Source organism: Triturus cristatus, chromosome 1_2 (genome assembly GCF_964204655.1).
Source record: "Triturus cristatus chromosome 1_2, aTriCri1.1, whole genome shotgun sequence".
NCBI lineage: Eukaryota > Metazoa > Chordata > Amphibia > Caudata > Salamandridae > Triturus > Triturus cristatus.
The window spans coordinates 183,893,621-183,912,732 of NC_140580.1; positions in this window are offsets into that span (position 1 = coordinate 183,893,621).

Below are 19,112 nucleotides of genomic sequence, written 5' to 3' on the forward strand. Positions count from 1 at the left end.
TCATTATCACTTCTATCACTGATAGTCGGGTACTATGAGATGTGGCACATAAGAGTATTGGACTACAGTTCCTCATTGGATACGGTTAGTCACTGTACATTACAATTCCAAACAGCATTTGGTCCATGCAGACTTTTGGACTGGTGAGAACATGTTCTTGAAGGCACTGCAAGGCATTTATGAATCATAGGGGATACCTATCTTCCTTAATGCAGTAGGATGGGGTCATGTCATCTCTGGGCACTTGCCCATTCATTGTGTGATTCATCATGTAATACAATTCAATTAATCATTGGCGGATTTATACAAATCTTTGTATTTTGCATGTTGCCGTGTTTATATGCAAACAAATTTTCATTCTGTTTTTGTTTTTGTAAGAATGTGCACAGCATGTTATAAAATGCACGATACACAAGAAGTCGGGCTTATAGCATTATAACATCTATATATATTTTATATTGTTGGTTCAAGATGCCTGTCAATGGACCATGAATGCACACGCAGCCACATACGTCTCACTTGCATCAAGCAGCATTACTGGTGTAGACTATTCCAAGATGTCTGCCATGTTTGCACCATGCACACTGATGTTGCCCTTCCTCTATGTCCACAGTCTAATACTTTATCTCGACACCAGTGTAAGCACAATTATTCACGTGATCAAGACTCTTGTAGTCGAAACACGTTGTGAATAAACACTCTTTTTTGCATCATCCGATCTGATGGACTCTTTGGTTACTGAGAGCGCACGATATTGATTTTGTTTAATAGAATATATATATTTGTATATTTGAATATATATATATATATATATATATATATATATATATATATATATATATATTGGCAATTTCACTGTTTCTATTTCCATGGCTTTCAAATCATGTGATGTGGCTACGTAATTGTATTTGCACTTTAAATAACCTTTATGGATTGGCTCCGACATGTCATGTGAACAAGGCTTTGACGAGCTGAAACGCGTCATGGCGAAGAAGGAGTAAACAAACAAATTGAGCACTTACTTTGGGTCTGTGTCCTGTTTTATTCGGCGGAGTATTGTCACCGAATTGGAATTGAAGTAATATATATATATATATATATAAGCTGCTTACAACCCTAAAACTTGGGGACTCCCCAAAGGTCCCTGCTTCCTTGTTTACATAATTTATGGTGAACTCAGAGCTAAAATGGCATGGCCTTGGCTTATACTGACTGCACCCCTGGTTACTGAGAGCACACGATATTGATTTTGTTTAATAGAATATATATCTTTATATATATATATATATATATATATATATATATATATATATATATATATATATATATATATATATATATATATATATATATATTATATATATATTTATATATTTATATATATATATATATATATATATATGAGCTGCTTACAACCCTAAAACTTGGGGACTCCCCAAAGGTCCCTGCTTCCTTGTTTACATAATTTATGGTGAACTCAGAGCTAAAATGGCATGGCTTTGGCTTATACTGCCTGCACCCCTGTGTTAGGAAGAGGCTATGCTTCGCTGACAATCTCCAATAATAACAAAACATGTGCCAGGAGCTACCTTTATTCATTTCAGGTTGTCTTTGATTGTATTTAACCAATCCAAAGCTTTAATACTGTATTTGTAATTGTGAAAGGCATTTGTTATTTTTCAGTTTGACAAGAATGGCAATTGCTAATCCTATGATTAAAGACTTTGCTGCAAAAATGTTATAAGGCTTCGTCACTTTTTAGCTCAACACATAGGATGTGATGATAATCTTGTGCTTAAAACCCTGCTAGAAAAACAAACATTAGAGGCAAGCAGTTTTAGTGTCAATAATGTTGTAGAGTGCTCCATATGAAGGAACTGCTCTCCACCTAAAACTCAGGAGCTACTTGCAGTTCCCTGCTTATACTCTTTCATATTTTATAATTTATAACATTGAAAATTATAACATATACAACAATACTTGACTTCACAATCTCATCATTTGTGAGTAAAGATAGCCCTGAAGAGTGGCGAGTTATAGTTAAGGTATTGTGGTTATTGAGTTGAATACTATTTTTATGGAGGTTAGTGAGTTATAATAATTTGAAGCCGTTGCCTAAATTATAAATTAAAAGTGCAAGTATAACTTTAGAATTTCTACATTTTGTGTAGTTTAATTTTTGTTTGTATAGAAAGAATAAATAAAGTTAAAATATGTTAACGTTGGTGCGTACATTTTAAACTTAAGGTATAACTATAACTTTCGCATTTCTAGAGTATGTGTTTAAGTTTGTTTTGTATAGAAAGAATAAACAATGTTTTCCTAACTATAACAAAGGTTTAACCTTTGGATATTTCTATCAATTTTAATGTTTTAATTTATTTTCATAAAAATGTATTTCAGATACTGCCGTTCTTTTTTGTCGAGAGGAGTGTCATTAAGTGGAGTGATATTAAGTGGAGTGTTGTACAGTAGAGCGGAGGAGTGTGTAATAGAGTAGAGTAGAGTGGAGTGGAGTAGAATGGATTGGCATAGCATACAGAGGACTGAAGTGTCATAGAGTGCGGTGGCGTGTTGTATAGTACAATGGAGTGGAGTGTACTAGAGTGGACAGGTGTAGCATAGAGTCGAGTAAACCATTATAAATTGGAGTGGTGTCTTGTACAGTACAGAGGAGTGGTGTGTCATAGAGAGAATGATTGAATACATTTATTGCGTCAACTAATTTAAATTGTTACAAAAAAGTGCATGTACTACTCCATGCTGTGCAAAGCTAGACCAAGATACAACACCTTATTTAAGCACTCAGGAGATAAAAGTCAGTTTTGTAGGCTGCACCAACATAATTAAAACGATACAAAAGATAAAATGAAAAGAGTCTTCTAGACACACATTAGAAATGGATACAAAAATGCAAAACAAACAGCTTGTAAGTAAAGTGGACTGGCGATCCCATGCTCAGGAAATGCTTCCTACTTTCATAGTAGTTTAACCCCTTCGCTGCGGCGCGAATTCCGCTGTGGCGCTGGGGGGGGTGCGGGGTGAGCGCGGCGCCGCTATGCTCATGACAGAACCACGCCGTCATGAGTCACGGGCGAGCTGTGCTCATGACGGCGTGGTTCCATCACGACTCCACCCACTCGCTATTTCGCCAGCACAGGCGGGGAATCAGTGCCGCGTGGGCGGAGCGGCCGCAGCATGACGGAACAACGCCGTCATGAGCACACGCCGCCCGTGGCTCATGATGGCGTGGTCCCGTCATGTGCGTGGAAAGGGTTAATGGTAGAAGATATTACGTCAACATGCTTGCCAATATGTGCCAGGATCATGGGGATTTTGGTTGTCAATCAGAAGCCCAGTGTGTTCGGGAAGTTTTGTGACGCGAAACTCCGCAAAGTTACCAAAAATCTCCACAAAGTTCTGCGAGTGGCGGAGTGCAGTGTGAACTGCAGTTTAAGCTGGTATTCCTGCTGCTCGGGTAGAAATTCTACCCGAGCGGCAGCTCGCGCTCACAAACTTACCGTTCGCGATTGCAAACTTACCATTCGCGTTCGCGAGCGGGGGAAAAATTCTGCTGCACTACGCAAAGCGGAGTTTTCTGCGCTCCGCGAGCTCCACGGAGCGCCGAGCGCGGAGTGCAGAAAACTCCACAAACTCCGCGAACGGAGCAGAGTTAACTGCCCACGCCTAGTCCTTACAGGTAGAAATCCCATGCTTTAAAAAAATTGGCTTTAATAAACTGCATAATGCAATAAAAAAAATCAGGTGAAGCATTGACTCTCTCTTGTGGTTTGCAAAACCTGCACAGGCTTATTCCAGATACAGATGCCCAGAGGAGCAACATTCATTGGTTGGGAGTAGCATAAGTCTTGCTCAGAGTATTTTGAGTCTGGTCTCCCAACGAACTGCAGCTTTCAAGTAGGGTTGCATCTCAGGTGCTTCATAGGAATTTTCCAATTGGAGCAGCATAGCTACTTGCTTGAGTGGAGTCAAAGTTAGCCTTTCATGAGACAGCCAGGAACTGTTTCTAGATGATGGTTTTGATGCCTGAATGCAAAATTGTGCTAAAGTCTAGGGGGACCATATTAACATTTATTATTTTCCTGCCTGTCTTAAGTACTGATGCTAGGGATTTTCTGGTTTGGAGTAGATCTCTTGAAGTGGCTTCTTTAAGGTGTCAGGTTTGGCTTGATGAGTTGATTAATAGTATTTGAGAAAGGAAACCTTACAGTCATGCCAAATTCCAGATGGAGGAGTGAGCAACGGGTATATTTTAGGAGGCATTAGCTTGCTGCTTTTTACTTGAGTAATACCCTCAGCTGATGCAGAATAGAGCTGGGAATTTAGTTTGGATAAGGCAAATATGACTCCTGCGGACTTCCTTGTAATATGTTTTACCTGTAAGCTGGGTTTGCCAGTGTCATTCACCTAGATAGTTGTAGGTTGATGTTTGTGCAATAAATAATTAATCCCCTATCCTCCATTGCAAATTTTGTATCTCTCAAAGATCTTTACCTATCTTTTACTAGCATTGGCCACCAGTTTGTTGTCTTCATTTTTGCTGTTTAGCGAGACAAGGGCACCTTGCATACCTATTTTGGTGATATTGAGGATGAGCAGATCATCAGCATATTGAATCGTCTGGAGTCTGTCTGAACCAATACTCGGAGGTAAGGAGTTTGCCTTTGCAGTGTGCAGCCAATGTCATCTGTGTAGAGCTTGAACAACATAGGGGCTAAAACGCACCTTTGTTTTAGACCCCAATCTGTTGCAACTTGGTTTAAAATGCAATTCCCTTTGTCTGTCTTGATATAGACCCATGAGTCTGAGTAAAGCAAGATAATAGCTTTAAGTAGAGTGGACAGGATTGCCCCATCTGCAAGTTCAGCCCAAAGTTTGTTACAATCAATTCCATTGAAGGCTGCTGATTCATCTACAAAACATGCAATAAGTGGCGGCCAAGATGGCAGGGAAGCATAATGGGTCAAGTAAGAAATGCAACAATGTTATCAGCTGTAGAGGAGTGTCATCTAAATGCCCAAGCCTCTAATTCCTGGAGGACAATATTTGCGTGTGCTTTTGCTTTAGCACCCAGTAACGCAATTGGGTGATAATTGCTTGGGATAGAGCTGTTCCCTTTCTTATAGATTAGATGGAGAATAGACCCCTTCCATGACTGTGGGACCTATGAGGCTTGAAAGCAATCCACATAAAGAGGGGTTAACAAGTTGTCTAGAAATCTATGTTCAATTAAAAAAGACACCCTGATAAGCCATTAGCATAGGGCGACCAATTTTCTCTGATAGATTTGATAGCTTTATGAACAGTAGACTTGTTAAAGACCTCACTGGAGTGCATATTGTGGTGAGTCTCTGGGTTCTGCCCCTGTTTTTGTTGATGTTTCTCCTTTGTTAATCGGCATGAGTATAGTGCATATTAATGTGCTCAATCCATTTTCACGTGTTGTAGAGTGTTGGAATGTGTTAGGGAGTGGAGTAGGGTGTTGCACAGTTGAGTGTAGGGCATAGAGTAGAGCAGCCATTTGTACAGTGTAGTGTAGGGGCATAAAGTGGAGTAGAGTGTGGAATAGTGGCATAGAGTGTAGTACAGTCTAGTGGAGTAGAGTTGGGTAGAGTGGAGTAGACTGTGGAAGAGTGGAGAGGAGTGGAGAGGAGTGTTCCACAGTGCCATAGAATGGGGTAAAGTGTTGTGCAGTGGAGTGGAGTCCAGTGGAGAGGCGTAACATAGAATGGAGGAGTGAGTTATAGAGTAGAGTGGCGTAGAGTTGATTAATGCAGCATACATTGGAGTAAAGTTTTCTAAAGTGGAGTGATGTGTGATACAGTGGAGTGGCATGTTGTAAAGTTTCAGAAAATGTTGTAGACTGGAGTAGAGTAAAGTGTCGCAGAGTAGGTTACAGTGCTGTACAGTGGAGTGTCATGGAGTATAGTAGAGTGCAGTACAGTTGTAGAGAGGAGAAGCATAGACTGTCATAGAGTTGAGTGACATAGACTAGCATACAGTGGAGTAGTGTAGAGTGCAGTAGCATAATACAGTTAAGTAGAGTGGAGCGGTGTCTCATAGAGTAAAGTATAGTAAAGTGGGGTGTAGCAGCATGGAGGGAGCTGCATAGAGTGTTTTACAGAGAAGTAGAGTGTTGTAAAGTGATATAGAATAAAGTAGAGTGCTGTAGACCTGCACTGACAAGAGTGCATTGTTGTACAGTGGAGTTCTATAAAGTGGAAGATAGTGTAGTAGAGTGCAGGGGCAAAGACTGGAGTTGAGTGGAGTACAGTGTTGTTGAATAGAGTACAGTGGAGTGGAGTGGCGTGGAGTGGAGGTAGATAGAGTGGAGTAGCGTACACTGGAAAAGCAGACAGTGAAGCAGCATAGAGTGGAGTGGCATAGAGTGGAATGGTGTAGAGTGGAGTGTTGTACTGTGGAATATCGTGGAGTACAGTGGCATAGAGTGAAGTTTTCTTGATTAGGGTGGCGTAGATTGGAGTGGGGCACAATGGAATAGTGCACAGTGAAGTGTCATACAGGGGAGTAGCACATAGTGGAGTGGCCGAGACTGGAACATCATACAGAGGAGTGATATACAGGGGAATAGAGTATAATGGAATATAATAGAGTGGAGTGGGGTTCTGTAGAGTGGCATAGAGTGGAGTGGCATCGAGTGGGGTGGCATACAGTGGAACAGGGTGCAATGGAGTGCTGTAGAGACGAGTGGCGTAGATTGGAGTGGCACTGAGAGTACTCCCTCATGGCCTATCCATTTATTATATTCAGAGACTTAATCTCTCCTGGGCCACATAATACAACAGTGACACTCAACAATATAATTCTCATTTCTTTTTTATTATTCCATTTCTTCATGTATTTTATAAAATTTCATGTTGTTATTTCTTTTTTCATTTCATGTTTTTTTATTTTTTTATATACACAAAAAAGATTTTATTGTCCATTTCAGGAGACAAAATCAGTTCTGTAATTACAATAGATGCATATAATACACATTTACATACATGATTTCACTTAAAGGATAAAGCAACCCCTGGACAAACTCATAAATACTTCCATATCACCAAACCATTCAAACACATCCACACTCACACAATCTTCATACAACTGCATCTGAACAAAGGGGAGGTTATAAATAACAGGAGACCTCCACGACCAGATTGAATTCTATGCTCAAAGCACAGGGCTGAACACAGGGTCTACGCACGTTTCGGTAGTTAGACCACCTTCATCAGGACCTATCCAGATACCCATATAAAGATCACAGCACCCAGGGGACGAGAGTAAGAAAATTCATGATTCAAGACCAATGGCATCTATCCATATCTTCCAATTAGCAGTCGGAGTGCCTCTCTGTATTTCTAATAAAATACCGGCGCTCTTATCCAAAACGGTGTTTCTTATTCGGGATGTGATATTCACTTCACTCTGTTTATTCATAGGAACCCATGCGTGGTAAAAACAAATAGTTCATAAGGATGTATTGTATCGAATCCGGGACCTTTCTCTCATTATTCCTCTTAGACCATCAAGCCAGGTTTTAATTGTATGAATTTTCAACTTGCATCAGTATAGTGCACAACAAATGTACTTGTCGTTATAGTAAATTCAATCTTCCTTCACGGGACACCCCACGTTCCACAATCCAGTGCAGTAGATTAGAGTGGCACAAATTGGAATAAGATAAAGTGGAGTGGTGCAGAGTGGAGTGGGTTAAAGTGTAATAACATTCATTGGAGTAGTATAGAGATGAATACTGTGGAGTGTAGCAGCATAGAGTGGAGTAAGGTACAGTGTAGTAGCATACAGTGGAATTACATAGAGAGGAGTGGCGTTGAGTGGCATACGGTGGAATAGCATATAGTGGAGCGGGATACAGTGGAGTGGCGTAGAGCAGAGTACCATAAAGTGGAAGTGGAATGCCATACAGGTGATTTGCAAATAGTGTAATAGAGTACAGTGTAGTGGCATAGAATTTAGTGGATAATTTAGTGGAGTGTCATGGACTGGAGTAGTGTAGAGTGGAGTGTCATACAATGGAGTAGAGTACATTGGAACAGAGTACAGTGGAGTAGTGTTTCAGTGGAATAGGGTAGATTGGAGTGGCATAGAGTTAACTAGCATATAGTTGAGTGGCGTAGAGTTTAGTTGTGTAGAGTGGAATAAGTTCTAGTGGAGTGGGTACAGTGGAGTGGTGTATAGCAGAGTGTTGTAAAGTGGTGAGATATAACATACAGTGGAGTGACAAAGAATGGAGTGGCATAGAATGGAGTGGGGTGACAAAAAGTGGTAGACAGTGGAATGATATAGAGTGCAATAGAGTGGTGTCCAATTCAATGGAGTTTGGTATAGCAAATAGCATAGAGTGACGTGATGCAGAGTATAGCGGTATACACTGGAGAGGTGTCCTGTGGAAAGTGCAGTAGATTGGTGTAGAGTGCAGTGGCGTAGAGTGGAATGGGATAGACTAGAGTGCAGTGTGATGTGGAGTGGAGTGATGTAGAGAGTAATGGCATGCAGCACAGTGGCATTGAGTGGAGTGGTGTAGAGTGCAGTGTGGTACTTAAAACAGACATACCGTGAAAGTGGATGAACAGATGTAGATGTAATGTAGCAGGAATATAAATCATGATGTGTAAATGGTAATTTTTGGTAGTAAGTGTAAATAGTGTAAGTAGTGGTAAAATTATAAGTGTTCAAAATAGTTAGATATTGTGCCACAGTATACAGCGGTACATGCTGATGAGAAGGCATTGTCTGTTTGGCTACTGGCTGTCTTTACAACATGTAAAAGGCAGCCATGTGGCTGTCTTTACAAAATGTAAAAGGCAGCCAATGTAGTTTTCAGCACACTTTCTTTGCTTTCTCGGTTAATGCCATTGATATAGGTAAGCAGTAGGTTTTATTGTTGTTCCCTACCAATTACCAGATACCAGAAGAATTATATTGATCTGTACACACACATACCCATGCGCGCGCACACACACACATATCAACATAGACACTAGTAACCAGATTATTTATTAATATGTTTAAGTATGAGAAGGGGCTATGACTCATGCAAGCCATAATGCCCCACTCCACCCTCTACAATTGTAAGAAGTAGCATATTATGCACTGTTTATCTGCATATATTAGTGTTTAACAAACAGTATTTTACCAAAAACTGTAAGGGGTTGAATTTGTGTATTATGATACATTCACATTGAAGAGACCTTGTGGCCATTAGGAGAGCTGTTCTTTGTGTGCTGTTTCCTGTATAAAGCAGTCATTACATGTCATCTGTTAGACTTCTAATGTCAGTCACTCAATCTTCTCTTTTAAAAAAAATATTTTATCGACCCCCCCCCCAAGCAATACCAATACTTGATGCATTTAATCTCTTAGCAAGGCTTATGAATAAGATCATAGTTCCACCAATAAATTAATCTGTAATTTAATTACAAATGAATGCAGCTGCATTTAACATTATTTCATAACATATCATAAAGTAAAATATTACTTAATTACCACTACCCCAGCTCCAGAGAACACCTCTAAAAGAGAATCTAAAATGCAGGCTGATATAATATAGCATATTTCATAGCCATTCAAATCTGCTCTAAGGGAAACAATTCATATTAAACTGACCCAAAAAAAACATGATTAGGATTTATAGCCATCAGAGGGCCATATTTACAAGGACCCATCTCCGATTTATCCACACATTAACGCACCAAAAGTGGAGATAGAATTAACAACCCCATTCACAATCCGTTGCAAACTGCAGACATCGCCAGTATTCAAGCGATAACTGCCCCAAAATTTGACACCACGGTGGACACCATCAACTAACACTAATGAGATGCAGAGTAGGCATTCCTGTGCAAAAACAAGCAAAAAAACCCCAGCACCCCTTTCACAATGAACTGCCAGATCCAAGATGTGAATCAAAACCACGGGATAAGCCACGTTAGCCGAAGGTATTTAACACCTGCCTCAAGGAGGTGTAAAGACGGACGACTCCCTGCAGTAAGCAACGGAGCCACTCACACAGCCACACCCGAAGAACAAACGATGCCATGGAGCTACTCATCATGCAGCTCGGAGCCCCAACCGGGCCACAACACCCACCGCCTCCACCCCAAAGACCTCCACCACCCCCTGGACCCGGACCCACCCCCCCCCGGACCACAGAGCAGAGTAAGACAGTGGACCTACTGAAAACGCACCACTCTCACAGACCTAACGCCCGCGGAAGTCATTGCCCACTACAGGCTAAAAAGGGCAACCATCCTCCGCATCTTGACCCACATCGCCCACAGACTGACGGTCCCAACACAGCGGAGAACCAACATCCCTCCTCAGACAAAGCTGCTGGTTGGGCTGCACCTGTTGGCCTCTGGTACCTTCCAACCAACAACTGCCAGAGTCGCAGGGGTCTCACAGCCAGCCCTATCAAAGTTCATCACACCTGACCTGGATGCCATCCTCAGCTTCATACCCCAGTAGCTTCACTTCCCCAATCGACTGCACACATGTCCCACTTGTGCCCCATGCAGATACTGCACACCACTACCGCACCAGAAAGCATCAGCATTCCATCAATGTGCAGGCAATAGTTGACCACCGGTGACTCTTCACCAATGTCGTCGCCAACTACTCAGGCAGTGTGCATGATTCCTTCATCTTCCGACAGTCCATCATCAACCAGCGCTTCCAGTATGGCACATATGGAACGGGACTGCTCGTTGGTAAGTGCCAAATCAACACATCACACACCCCAAAGCCACCAACACTCAACACACAACTGTGGGAATGCACACATGACCAAACCACATACAACATGTCAAACTGCACGACCACCTACCAGACACGACAACACCACTCCATGGTCATCCTGGGCTACCCCTGCACCCAATACAGACATTACATGGCACCACAGCCACACAACAGCTGAACGTGTGGAGATAAGGAATGCAGCCATGTGCGAGGATGCATGTGACCCATGGGAATGTACACAACGAGAAGTGAGGCGTGGATTTGCAGGACAGACATGGCTATGCAAACCACAGACATGTCCATGTAGACCACAACTGCTGGTGAGTGGAGAGTAGTGAGCAGTGGAAGCAATATTGTCACCCCAGGCCATGGAACAGATAGCGGAAGTGTCGCACACTGCATCCCCCCTGTGTGGGTGAGTGTAGTGGGTTGGCCCAGAGTACGCTAGGGCTTCGCAGGGGTGTGGTGACAAACCCCATTGTGTAGGGCGTGGTCCACTCCCGGGAAGGCCAACATCACTCACAGTGCGGCGCCGTGCGGCCTGCAACGAGGCCGATACCATGAACAGCGGGGCCTGCGACCCTGTGCACATGCGGCACCCCAGGACGCTGATGCACAGACCAGGCATGCCCGCCCCAGCTCACCACGGCCGCACTGCTCAGCTGCCAACACCATCGTGTGTCGAAGAGGGCCCAACACGTGCCGGTGCAAGCTCCAGGCCCCAGTCATGCCAGCTCAGCAGCCTCTGCAGTCCATCGCTGGACCCCCTGATGCTGGCCCACATCACTTCTTACTTATTGACATGCTCCACCGGCATCCTCTTCGGACCAGTAGGTCCCACATGTGGAACAGTGTCCAGAGTCCTGAATGGCAGTGACCCCAAGTCCGTGGCAGCGGCCACAGCACCAGACTCCCTTCGATCAGTGTGGCATAATTCCATTAAGCAGGCCTGCGACACGCGATGCCACTAACCCTGTGCACCATTATTATCCATCATCCGCTGGCAGAACATCGTTGGTGTCTGAGCCTGTGGCATGGGGGTTTTTATCAGCAGGTACGGACTTGGTTTCGGGCCTGGGTCTGCGCCATTTTTGCCGGACACAGCTGGCATGTGCCCTCTGCATCATGCCCTGGGGTAGGCCCCCCATTCTCCCCTGTGACACACCGCGGAAGGCACATACGACGCACACGAGACCCTGCTATGCCCTCATGACCCTACCCTAGTCTCCTGCAGGTCAGCGTCCCGTGTCGGCTGCTGTGAATCTGGGGCCACTAGTCCTCTGCGACTCGAGTCATTCCCCCTTGTTGTACTGACATTGCATTTCTGAGTGCCTGATGATTGTTGGAGTTGTTGCCAGCACCAGCTACTCCCTGAGGGCTGGCTTACACTCACCCCACACACAGCCAGCACAGGCATCACTGTATTGTTGGGTCTGCCATCACATCCTGCCGAACCAAGTATTGACTCTTTTCTCCCTGCATTGTCAGAGATGATCAAGGATATGCACTATGCCCGTGGATGATGACACCCCTCCGAGACAAGGACCCACCCACCCAGAGGCAGTACAATGCGGCCCACATACGCACCAGGGGCATCGCTGAACGCACATTTGGTGTGTTGAAGTCATGTTTCAGTTGCCTGGACTGCACAGGTGGAAAGCTCCTGTACAGCCCGGACATCATGTGCAAGATGATAGTTGCATGTTGTGTGTTGCACAACGCCTGAGTTTGCACCAATGCCCCATGGATCCCAGTTCCAGAGGCACTGGACGATGATGGTGACGATGGGGCAGGTGGCTCACATCCCACTGCAGCTGCAGCAGGAATGGCCCATAGGAACTCCATCATTGACATTTACTTCTCATGAGCACGTCACATTGTGGCCATCCATGGCAATCATGGGACAATTGAGGATGTCCCATAGCGCTGTATGTGTGATTAAAACATATTTGCAGATTACAGGTTGTACTTGTACTTTGTCATGTTACATATTCCTGGGGTTTCAGATGGGATTTGCCATGGTGTGCACATTTGCGGAACCTGTAGTGTCCTGTGTTCTGTTGTGGAGGAGCTGCTGTTTGTACCGGGATGTCGTAAATATCGAGGTGCACTTCTTCTTATATGCGTATGCTGCACGGTGAGCGAGTCGCTCCTGTGGCTCTGATTTGTCTGCCACTGGTCTCTTTCATGTGGTGTGCCTGTCGGTTCTGTTCTTCCACGGTGCTTGGATGTTGTGGTGTACATGTTGTCCTCTGCAGTCGGTCAGGGTGCATCCGTGGTACTCCGCTGTTGATGTTTTTTTCTGTGGCATTTTCCATATGCTGTTCCTGTGCTTTTTCCCCGCATTATGCGTGTGTATTGCTGCCCTTGCGCTGGTTGTCACTATTTTCTTTTCGCACTTTGGCCCATCGCAGGTTTTTTGGTGTTGTGGTTTGTGTTTTTATCTCCATCGAGGTGGTTGTATCGCGGACATTGTCCGTGGTTCCGGCAGACTATCGCATGGTACCGCCTTGTGAATTCCACATTGGCATGGGGTTATTTTTCCGCGATAGGCTGCGATGTGTAAAGTTGTGTTAACATTCTTTGGTGATGTTTAGCACACGTTCTTGTGAATATACCCCAGAGACTTTTATAGACTATGGACATTAAGTATTCAGCCAGTTAGTCATGCCTCCATCTAATCCCTGGAGAAAACCGTCATAGCCATTGGCAGGAGGTTCAACCTCCTCTGCATACAAGTCCTTAGAGAAATCTTTAAATAATCTTATGATATCAATTTCACCTTTGAATCCTTGACAGCTGGTATCCCTCTTTCGGACTCTTTTTGCCAGTTCCATTTGGCTAAACATTTACCAGAGGTTTCACCGTATTCAGAACATTCTAATTTGTGAGAATAATACTTCATAGTTACCTCTTTACTGAAATATTCATTTTTGTTGGCTTTAAGAATAGTTATCCTAATAAGCACCTCTTGAGTCTCCGTGCCTCCAACCAATCCCTGAACTAGCTCCTCTTCAGCAGTCGTAAAATCTCAAAGCTCTCCCGCTTCAATTTCTGCAAATATAAACCAGAACTCAGGGTTTTCTCCCTTACTCCCGCTTTTAAAGCGTCCCAAACTATAGCAGAAGTAGATTATTCTGTTTATCATCAAAAAATGATTTAGCCAAAGTTTCATATGATCCACAAATAATGGCTCTAATAATAGCTTTCTATCAAATGTACATGCCCAATGAGGCCTAACAACTTCTACTATCTAGATCTCCAGAACCAATGGATTGTGATCTGAGAATATATTTGAGAGCATCTCTATTTGGGCTCCGAGTCATGGAGAGTAAAAAAAAATCCAATCTCACTAATTTACTATGTGGATGCGAGTAAAATGGAAAACCAGGGTCGGAGCCCTTTATTTATCCCATTGGTGTACTAGCAGTCCACCCGGAAAGTGAAATTCTAAATTTGGGGCAACCTGACCATGATCTGAAATCAAGTTTTCTAAGGCTCTAAAAACCATTAGTTTCCTTCCTGAATATCTAGTCTCTCCGCCAATAATATCCAAATGAATATTTATATCCCCAAAGAATACTAGTGGTGTAGGCCATGAGGCTAATACAACATTCAACAAATCAATAATGCGCACTTCATCGATGTTTGAATCATACACTGAGCATAATGTAAAGCAGGCAGCACCCACATAGCATTCCATGATTACCCATCAGCCCAGATTATCTACTAGAGTGTGCCTAGAATTTCAAATAGATTGTTTAGCAAATACAGCAATGCCTCAAGATATTACACTCTGTTGTGTGCAAGCTACCAATGTCAACCCTAGTTCTTTAAAATGTTAATTTCTTCCCCAAGGGACATGAGTTTCTTGAATGCACACTACATCCAATTGCATTGATCTCAGACCCAATGCAACTCTACTTCTCTAATTTCTCTCATTCAAGCCACATATTTTAATGAACAGATTTGTAGATTATGTCCGCTCATTTTATTACATCGTAGGCTTTCATCCCGGCTAAGCTTTTCTCTTTATACTTAGTTTGGTATAGCTCGCAGATCCTACTTTCTTGAAACATTATTGAATAATCTTATAAGAAAAAAATGAAAAAAGTATCAAATATCATGGAATTCCATCCAATTACACTTTGTTTTTTAGTTTGTCTTGGGTTATACATTTTGCAATATGTCTTGCCTCCTCACTTACTTCTTCTATGGTCATGGCTTGCTACCCCTACACCCACCCCACATACCTTTTCTTCACTTCTTTCTCTCATCCTGAGCTCCCCCTCCACCCCACCAGCCCAAACAGGCAATAGTTCTGTGATGGTCCATTTATGACGTATTGCAATCCTTTAGTCCCAGACCTAAACAGCCTGTTTCCATTGCCATCATTCCTAGTAAGATCCAGAACAATTTTCTTACCAGAATAAAATACCTCCGGTTAATACATCTCTAATTTCCAGACTTTGACTTTCACTCTACTCCTGACTCAGCGTCACCAGAAACTCTTTAGCCTGTACTTCAGAAACATAAAAATGACCTCCATCCTTGACAATCACTTTTAATTTCGCTGGATTTAGTAGAAAAACCTGAGCCCCCTTTTTTGAGACAGAGGTATTATTTGTTGCAATTACCAGCAATCTGACAGTAATCTGGTCTAACAAAGAACTCATGTCCTTTTCCAGGCTGTTTCCAATGCGTGTCAAATCATTGAGTGCTTCTCAAAGCAGAAAATTATTCAAGCTGATGTAAACTGCTCTAGGTTTTACACATTTAGCATGCCCACTGTTTCTTTCTGAACTGTCATTTCATGCTCCAATGTAGGAATTCTATTATCTACTTCCACCATTCTCTTTGCAAATGCAGAAAATGTTTTAGCTACCCACTGTATAGCACGCTACATTTTACGACAAGCCCTTTTTATCTTCCGGCTCTCTGTTCTGGTTTCGTCCCGATGTTGTATTATGCCTTGATATATAGTCATGAGCGAGATGTTATCTGGGGTGTTATGCTCTGCATTGCTCATCTTGAGTCCTCCCACGGCCATCCCTTCAAACAAGGGAGTGGAGGAGTAATCCCAAAGCAGCCCTCCGACCTTGAGTGAATCCCTCTGATTGCATAGCTCCTTCTTAAATCTATCTTATAGTATCTGTGTCCCCTGCATAGGTTGCCCCAAATTTAGAATTTCACTTTCCGGGTGGACTGCTTGAATCATTCCAGCCTCTCTCCAATGAGTTCCCCCTAGAAGCTTTCCCTTTTCCATCTAAATATTCCTCGCTCGACCTTTCTGAGTGGTCAGAAAGGGAGAAAAATGTATCTCCTTAGTCGATATCTGTTCCTGCTTTAAGACGTAGATTTACATTACCCTGTAGTAAGCCCCCAGCATCTTTCTCAATTCTGTTGAAAGCCCCCTTTTCCATTTAAGGCACTGATTGAGTAATATATTCACCCCCATTATTGGTAGACAAATAGTTCACCCCTCTCCTGCACCATCCACACCAACCTGGGTCCTTTGCACATCATGGGAAATTTTTTAATGTTGACTACATCTTCCTTCCTCCCCTTTAAACTGCTCTCAGTGACTTGATCAGTATTTATGTGCTGATCAGCACTCATCTCTCTCTGTTCTGTTGGTAGCACTTCTATGTTCTGAGCCTGGTTTTCTCCAGACTTCAAGTTTGGAGGGGGTTTAGCCGAAGCCTTAGGTAAAAACATTGCTGTGGTCACCATTTTTTTTGCCCCCCTGGGCATCACGTAAGTATCTGGGTGGCCATCAGCCTTCTTTGCGTGCATTGTAGTTGACCAGCGAAGTCCTATATCCAATTTCAGGGTCATCTGAGTAATAGTACCACCTCAGGCTTTAAAACATTTTGCGGTCTTTGGAGGCATGTCGAAATCTCTGCTGTTCAAGTGGTGTCCTGTCCTTAATATTGCCTAATGCAGTATTTGCAGCAGAATGATGCCCACAGTAAGCACCAGGAGTACCAAGCATTTCCGCATCCTCCAGTCTGGGAGAGACATATTGATGTGACTAGCTGCTCCTCAGTTCATAATCTGAACTCCAATCCAATCCAGCCTAGCCTAGGAGTTCATAGAGTCAGAGAAAAGTGACAGACGGCCATATGTGGGAGGTTGTATGGAGGGGGCTGAGCAGTGATCCAGTGAAGGGACTGTAAGAGCACGATAAAGTGAGCGAAGCTTACCAGTATACCCGCAAGCTGTGCCTGGCTCTACCTGGACCACTTATGCGGAGGTCCTGAGGCACACACTTTACGGTGGCTGACTTCAGCTGCCACACTCACCAGAGCCCAAAGCTCTGCCCTTCACCTGCTCAGGTGGCAATGCTCTAGCTTCACATCCAAGAAATTTCTCTTATGCACTGCACTGCATATGGAATAAAAAATCCATCATACGGGGTCTGGTTCAGAGGAGCACGTAACCAGCTGTTCTACACAGCTGCCATCTTGCCCATCAATCAATCTTCTCATGACAATTTCACTTTACTGTGGAAATAAACTTGAGTTCAACCTTTACGCTGAAGTAATAAATGTATGAGTGTGCACTTATTAGTGCAGTTGCTCTTTATACCATGGCCACATATACCTTCACTGCATATACATAATATAGGGGTTTGTGAGGGACCCTTGATGGGGAGGGAAATGCCCCGAAATGTTTTTTCCATGTGCCAGGATTCACAAATCCACCACGACACTCAGTGTGGCCCCGTGTCTGCCATAATGGTGGATTCACTAATTTGGCCAAAAATCTAAAAAAATATATACACTCACTCAGACTCTCATGCACCCACTCATGCACCCACTCAGATACTCTCACATCCACTGACAGACCCATTCAGAGACTCACTCTCCAACTCACAGACCCACTCAGACATCTTCCCATCCACTCACAGACCTATGCAGACCATCAAACAACCACTGTCAGACCCACTCAGATACTCTCACAACACTTAGAGACCCACTCAGACACTCATGCACCCACTCAGAGACTCATTCAGACACTTTTACATCCACTTACAGACCCAGTCAAACATTCGCAAATGCACTCAGTCACTCACACAGCCTCTTACAGTCCTACTCAGACACTTATATACCTTCTCACAAACCCACTCATACACTCACATACCCCTTGTCAGACCTACTCAGACACTCATGTAGCTACTCGCAGACCTACTCAGCACTCTCATACCCAGTCACATACCTAGTCAGTCATGCACCCACTCAGAAACCTACTCGGACACTCTTACACCCATTCATAGACAAACTCACCAATCCCACTCACAAACCCATTCACGACTCTCACAAAACCACTCACACTCTAAATCAGACACTGATACACTCTCTGGCAAACATACTCAGACACTCACACCAACTCACAGACCCACTCAGACACTCATAGACCCGTTGGTTGACTCACTCAGACACACATGTAACCACTCACAGATCCACTCAGACGCTGTCACACCCACTCACAGATCCAATCAGACACTCATGCACACACTCAGAGACCCACTCTGACACTCTTATACCCATTCACAGACTCATTCAGACACTCACACACCAACTCACAAACCTACACAGACATTCACACACCTATTTAATGTCCCACTCAGACACCAACTCACTCACTGGTAGATACACTCAAACACTCTCACACTCACTCAAAGACCAATTTAAATGCTATCACTGACTCATAGACCCACTCAGGCACTCACACACCCATCCACAGATCCAATTAGACACTCATGTACCCATTGACAGACTCACTCAGACAATGCCACACTCACTGGTAGACACACTCAGACACTATGACACCCACTCACGCAACCATTTGCAGACCCACTCAGACACTCATGCACCCAGTCCCAGAGTCACTCAGATACTCATGCACCCAGTGGCAGATTCACTCAGACACTCATGCACCCACTGGCATGCCTACTGAGAAACACTAAGACAACTACTCAGAGACTTGTGCACCTACTCACAGAACCACTCAGTCACTCATACACCCACTCACACCGCAACTCTGACATTCACACTGCCACTGACAGGCTCACTGAGACACTCATACACCTACACTCAAACCCACTCAGACACTCACAACCACTCATACACCTACTTAGACACTCACACAGCCACTCACATACCCACTCAGACACTAACAAGCCCACTCACAGACCCACTCAGACACTCTCACACCCACTGAAAGATCCACTCTGACACTTTTATGTCCACTCACAGACTCAGTCAGACATTTTCACACCACTCACAGACCTATTTGAATACTGTCACTCCCACTCACAGATC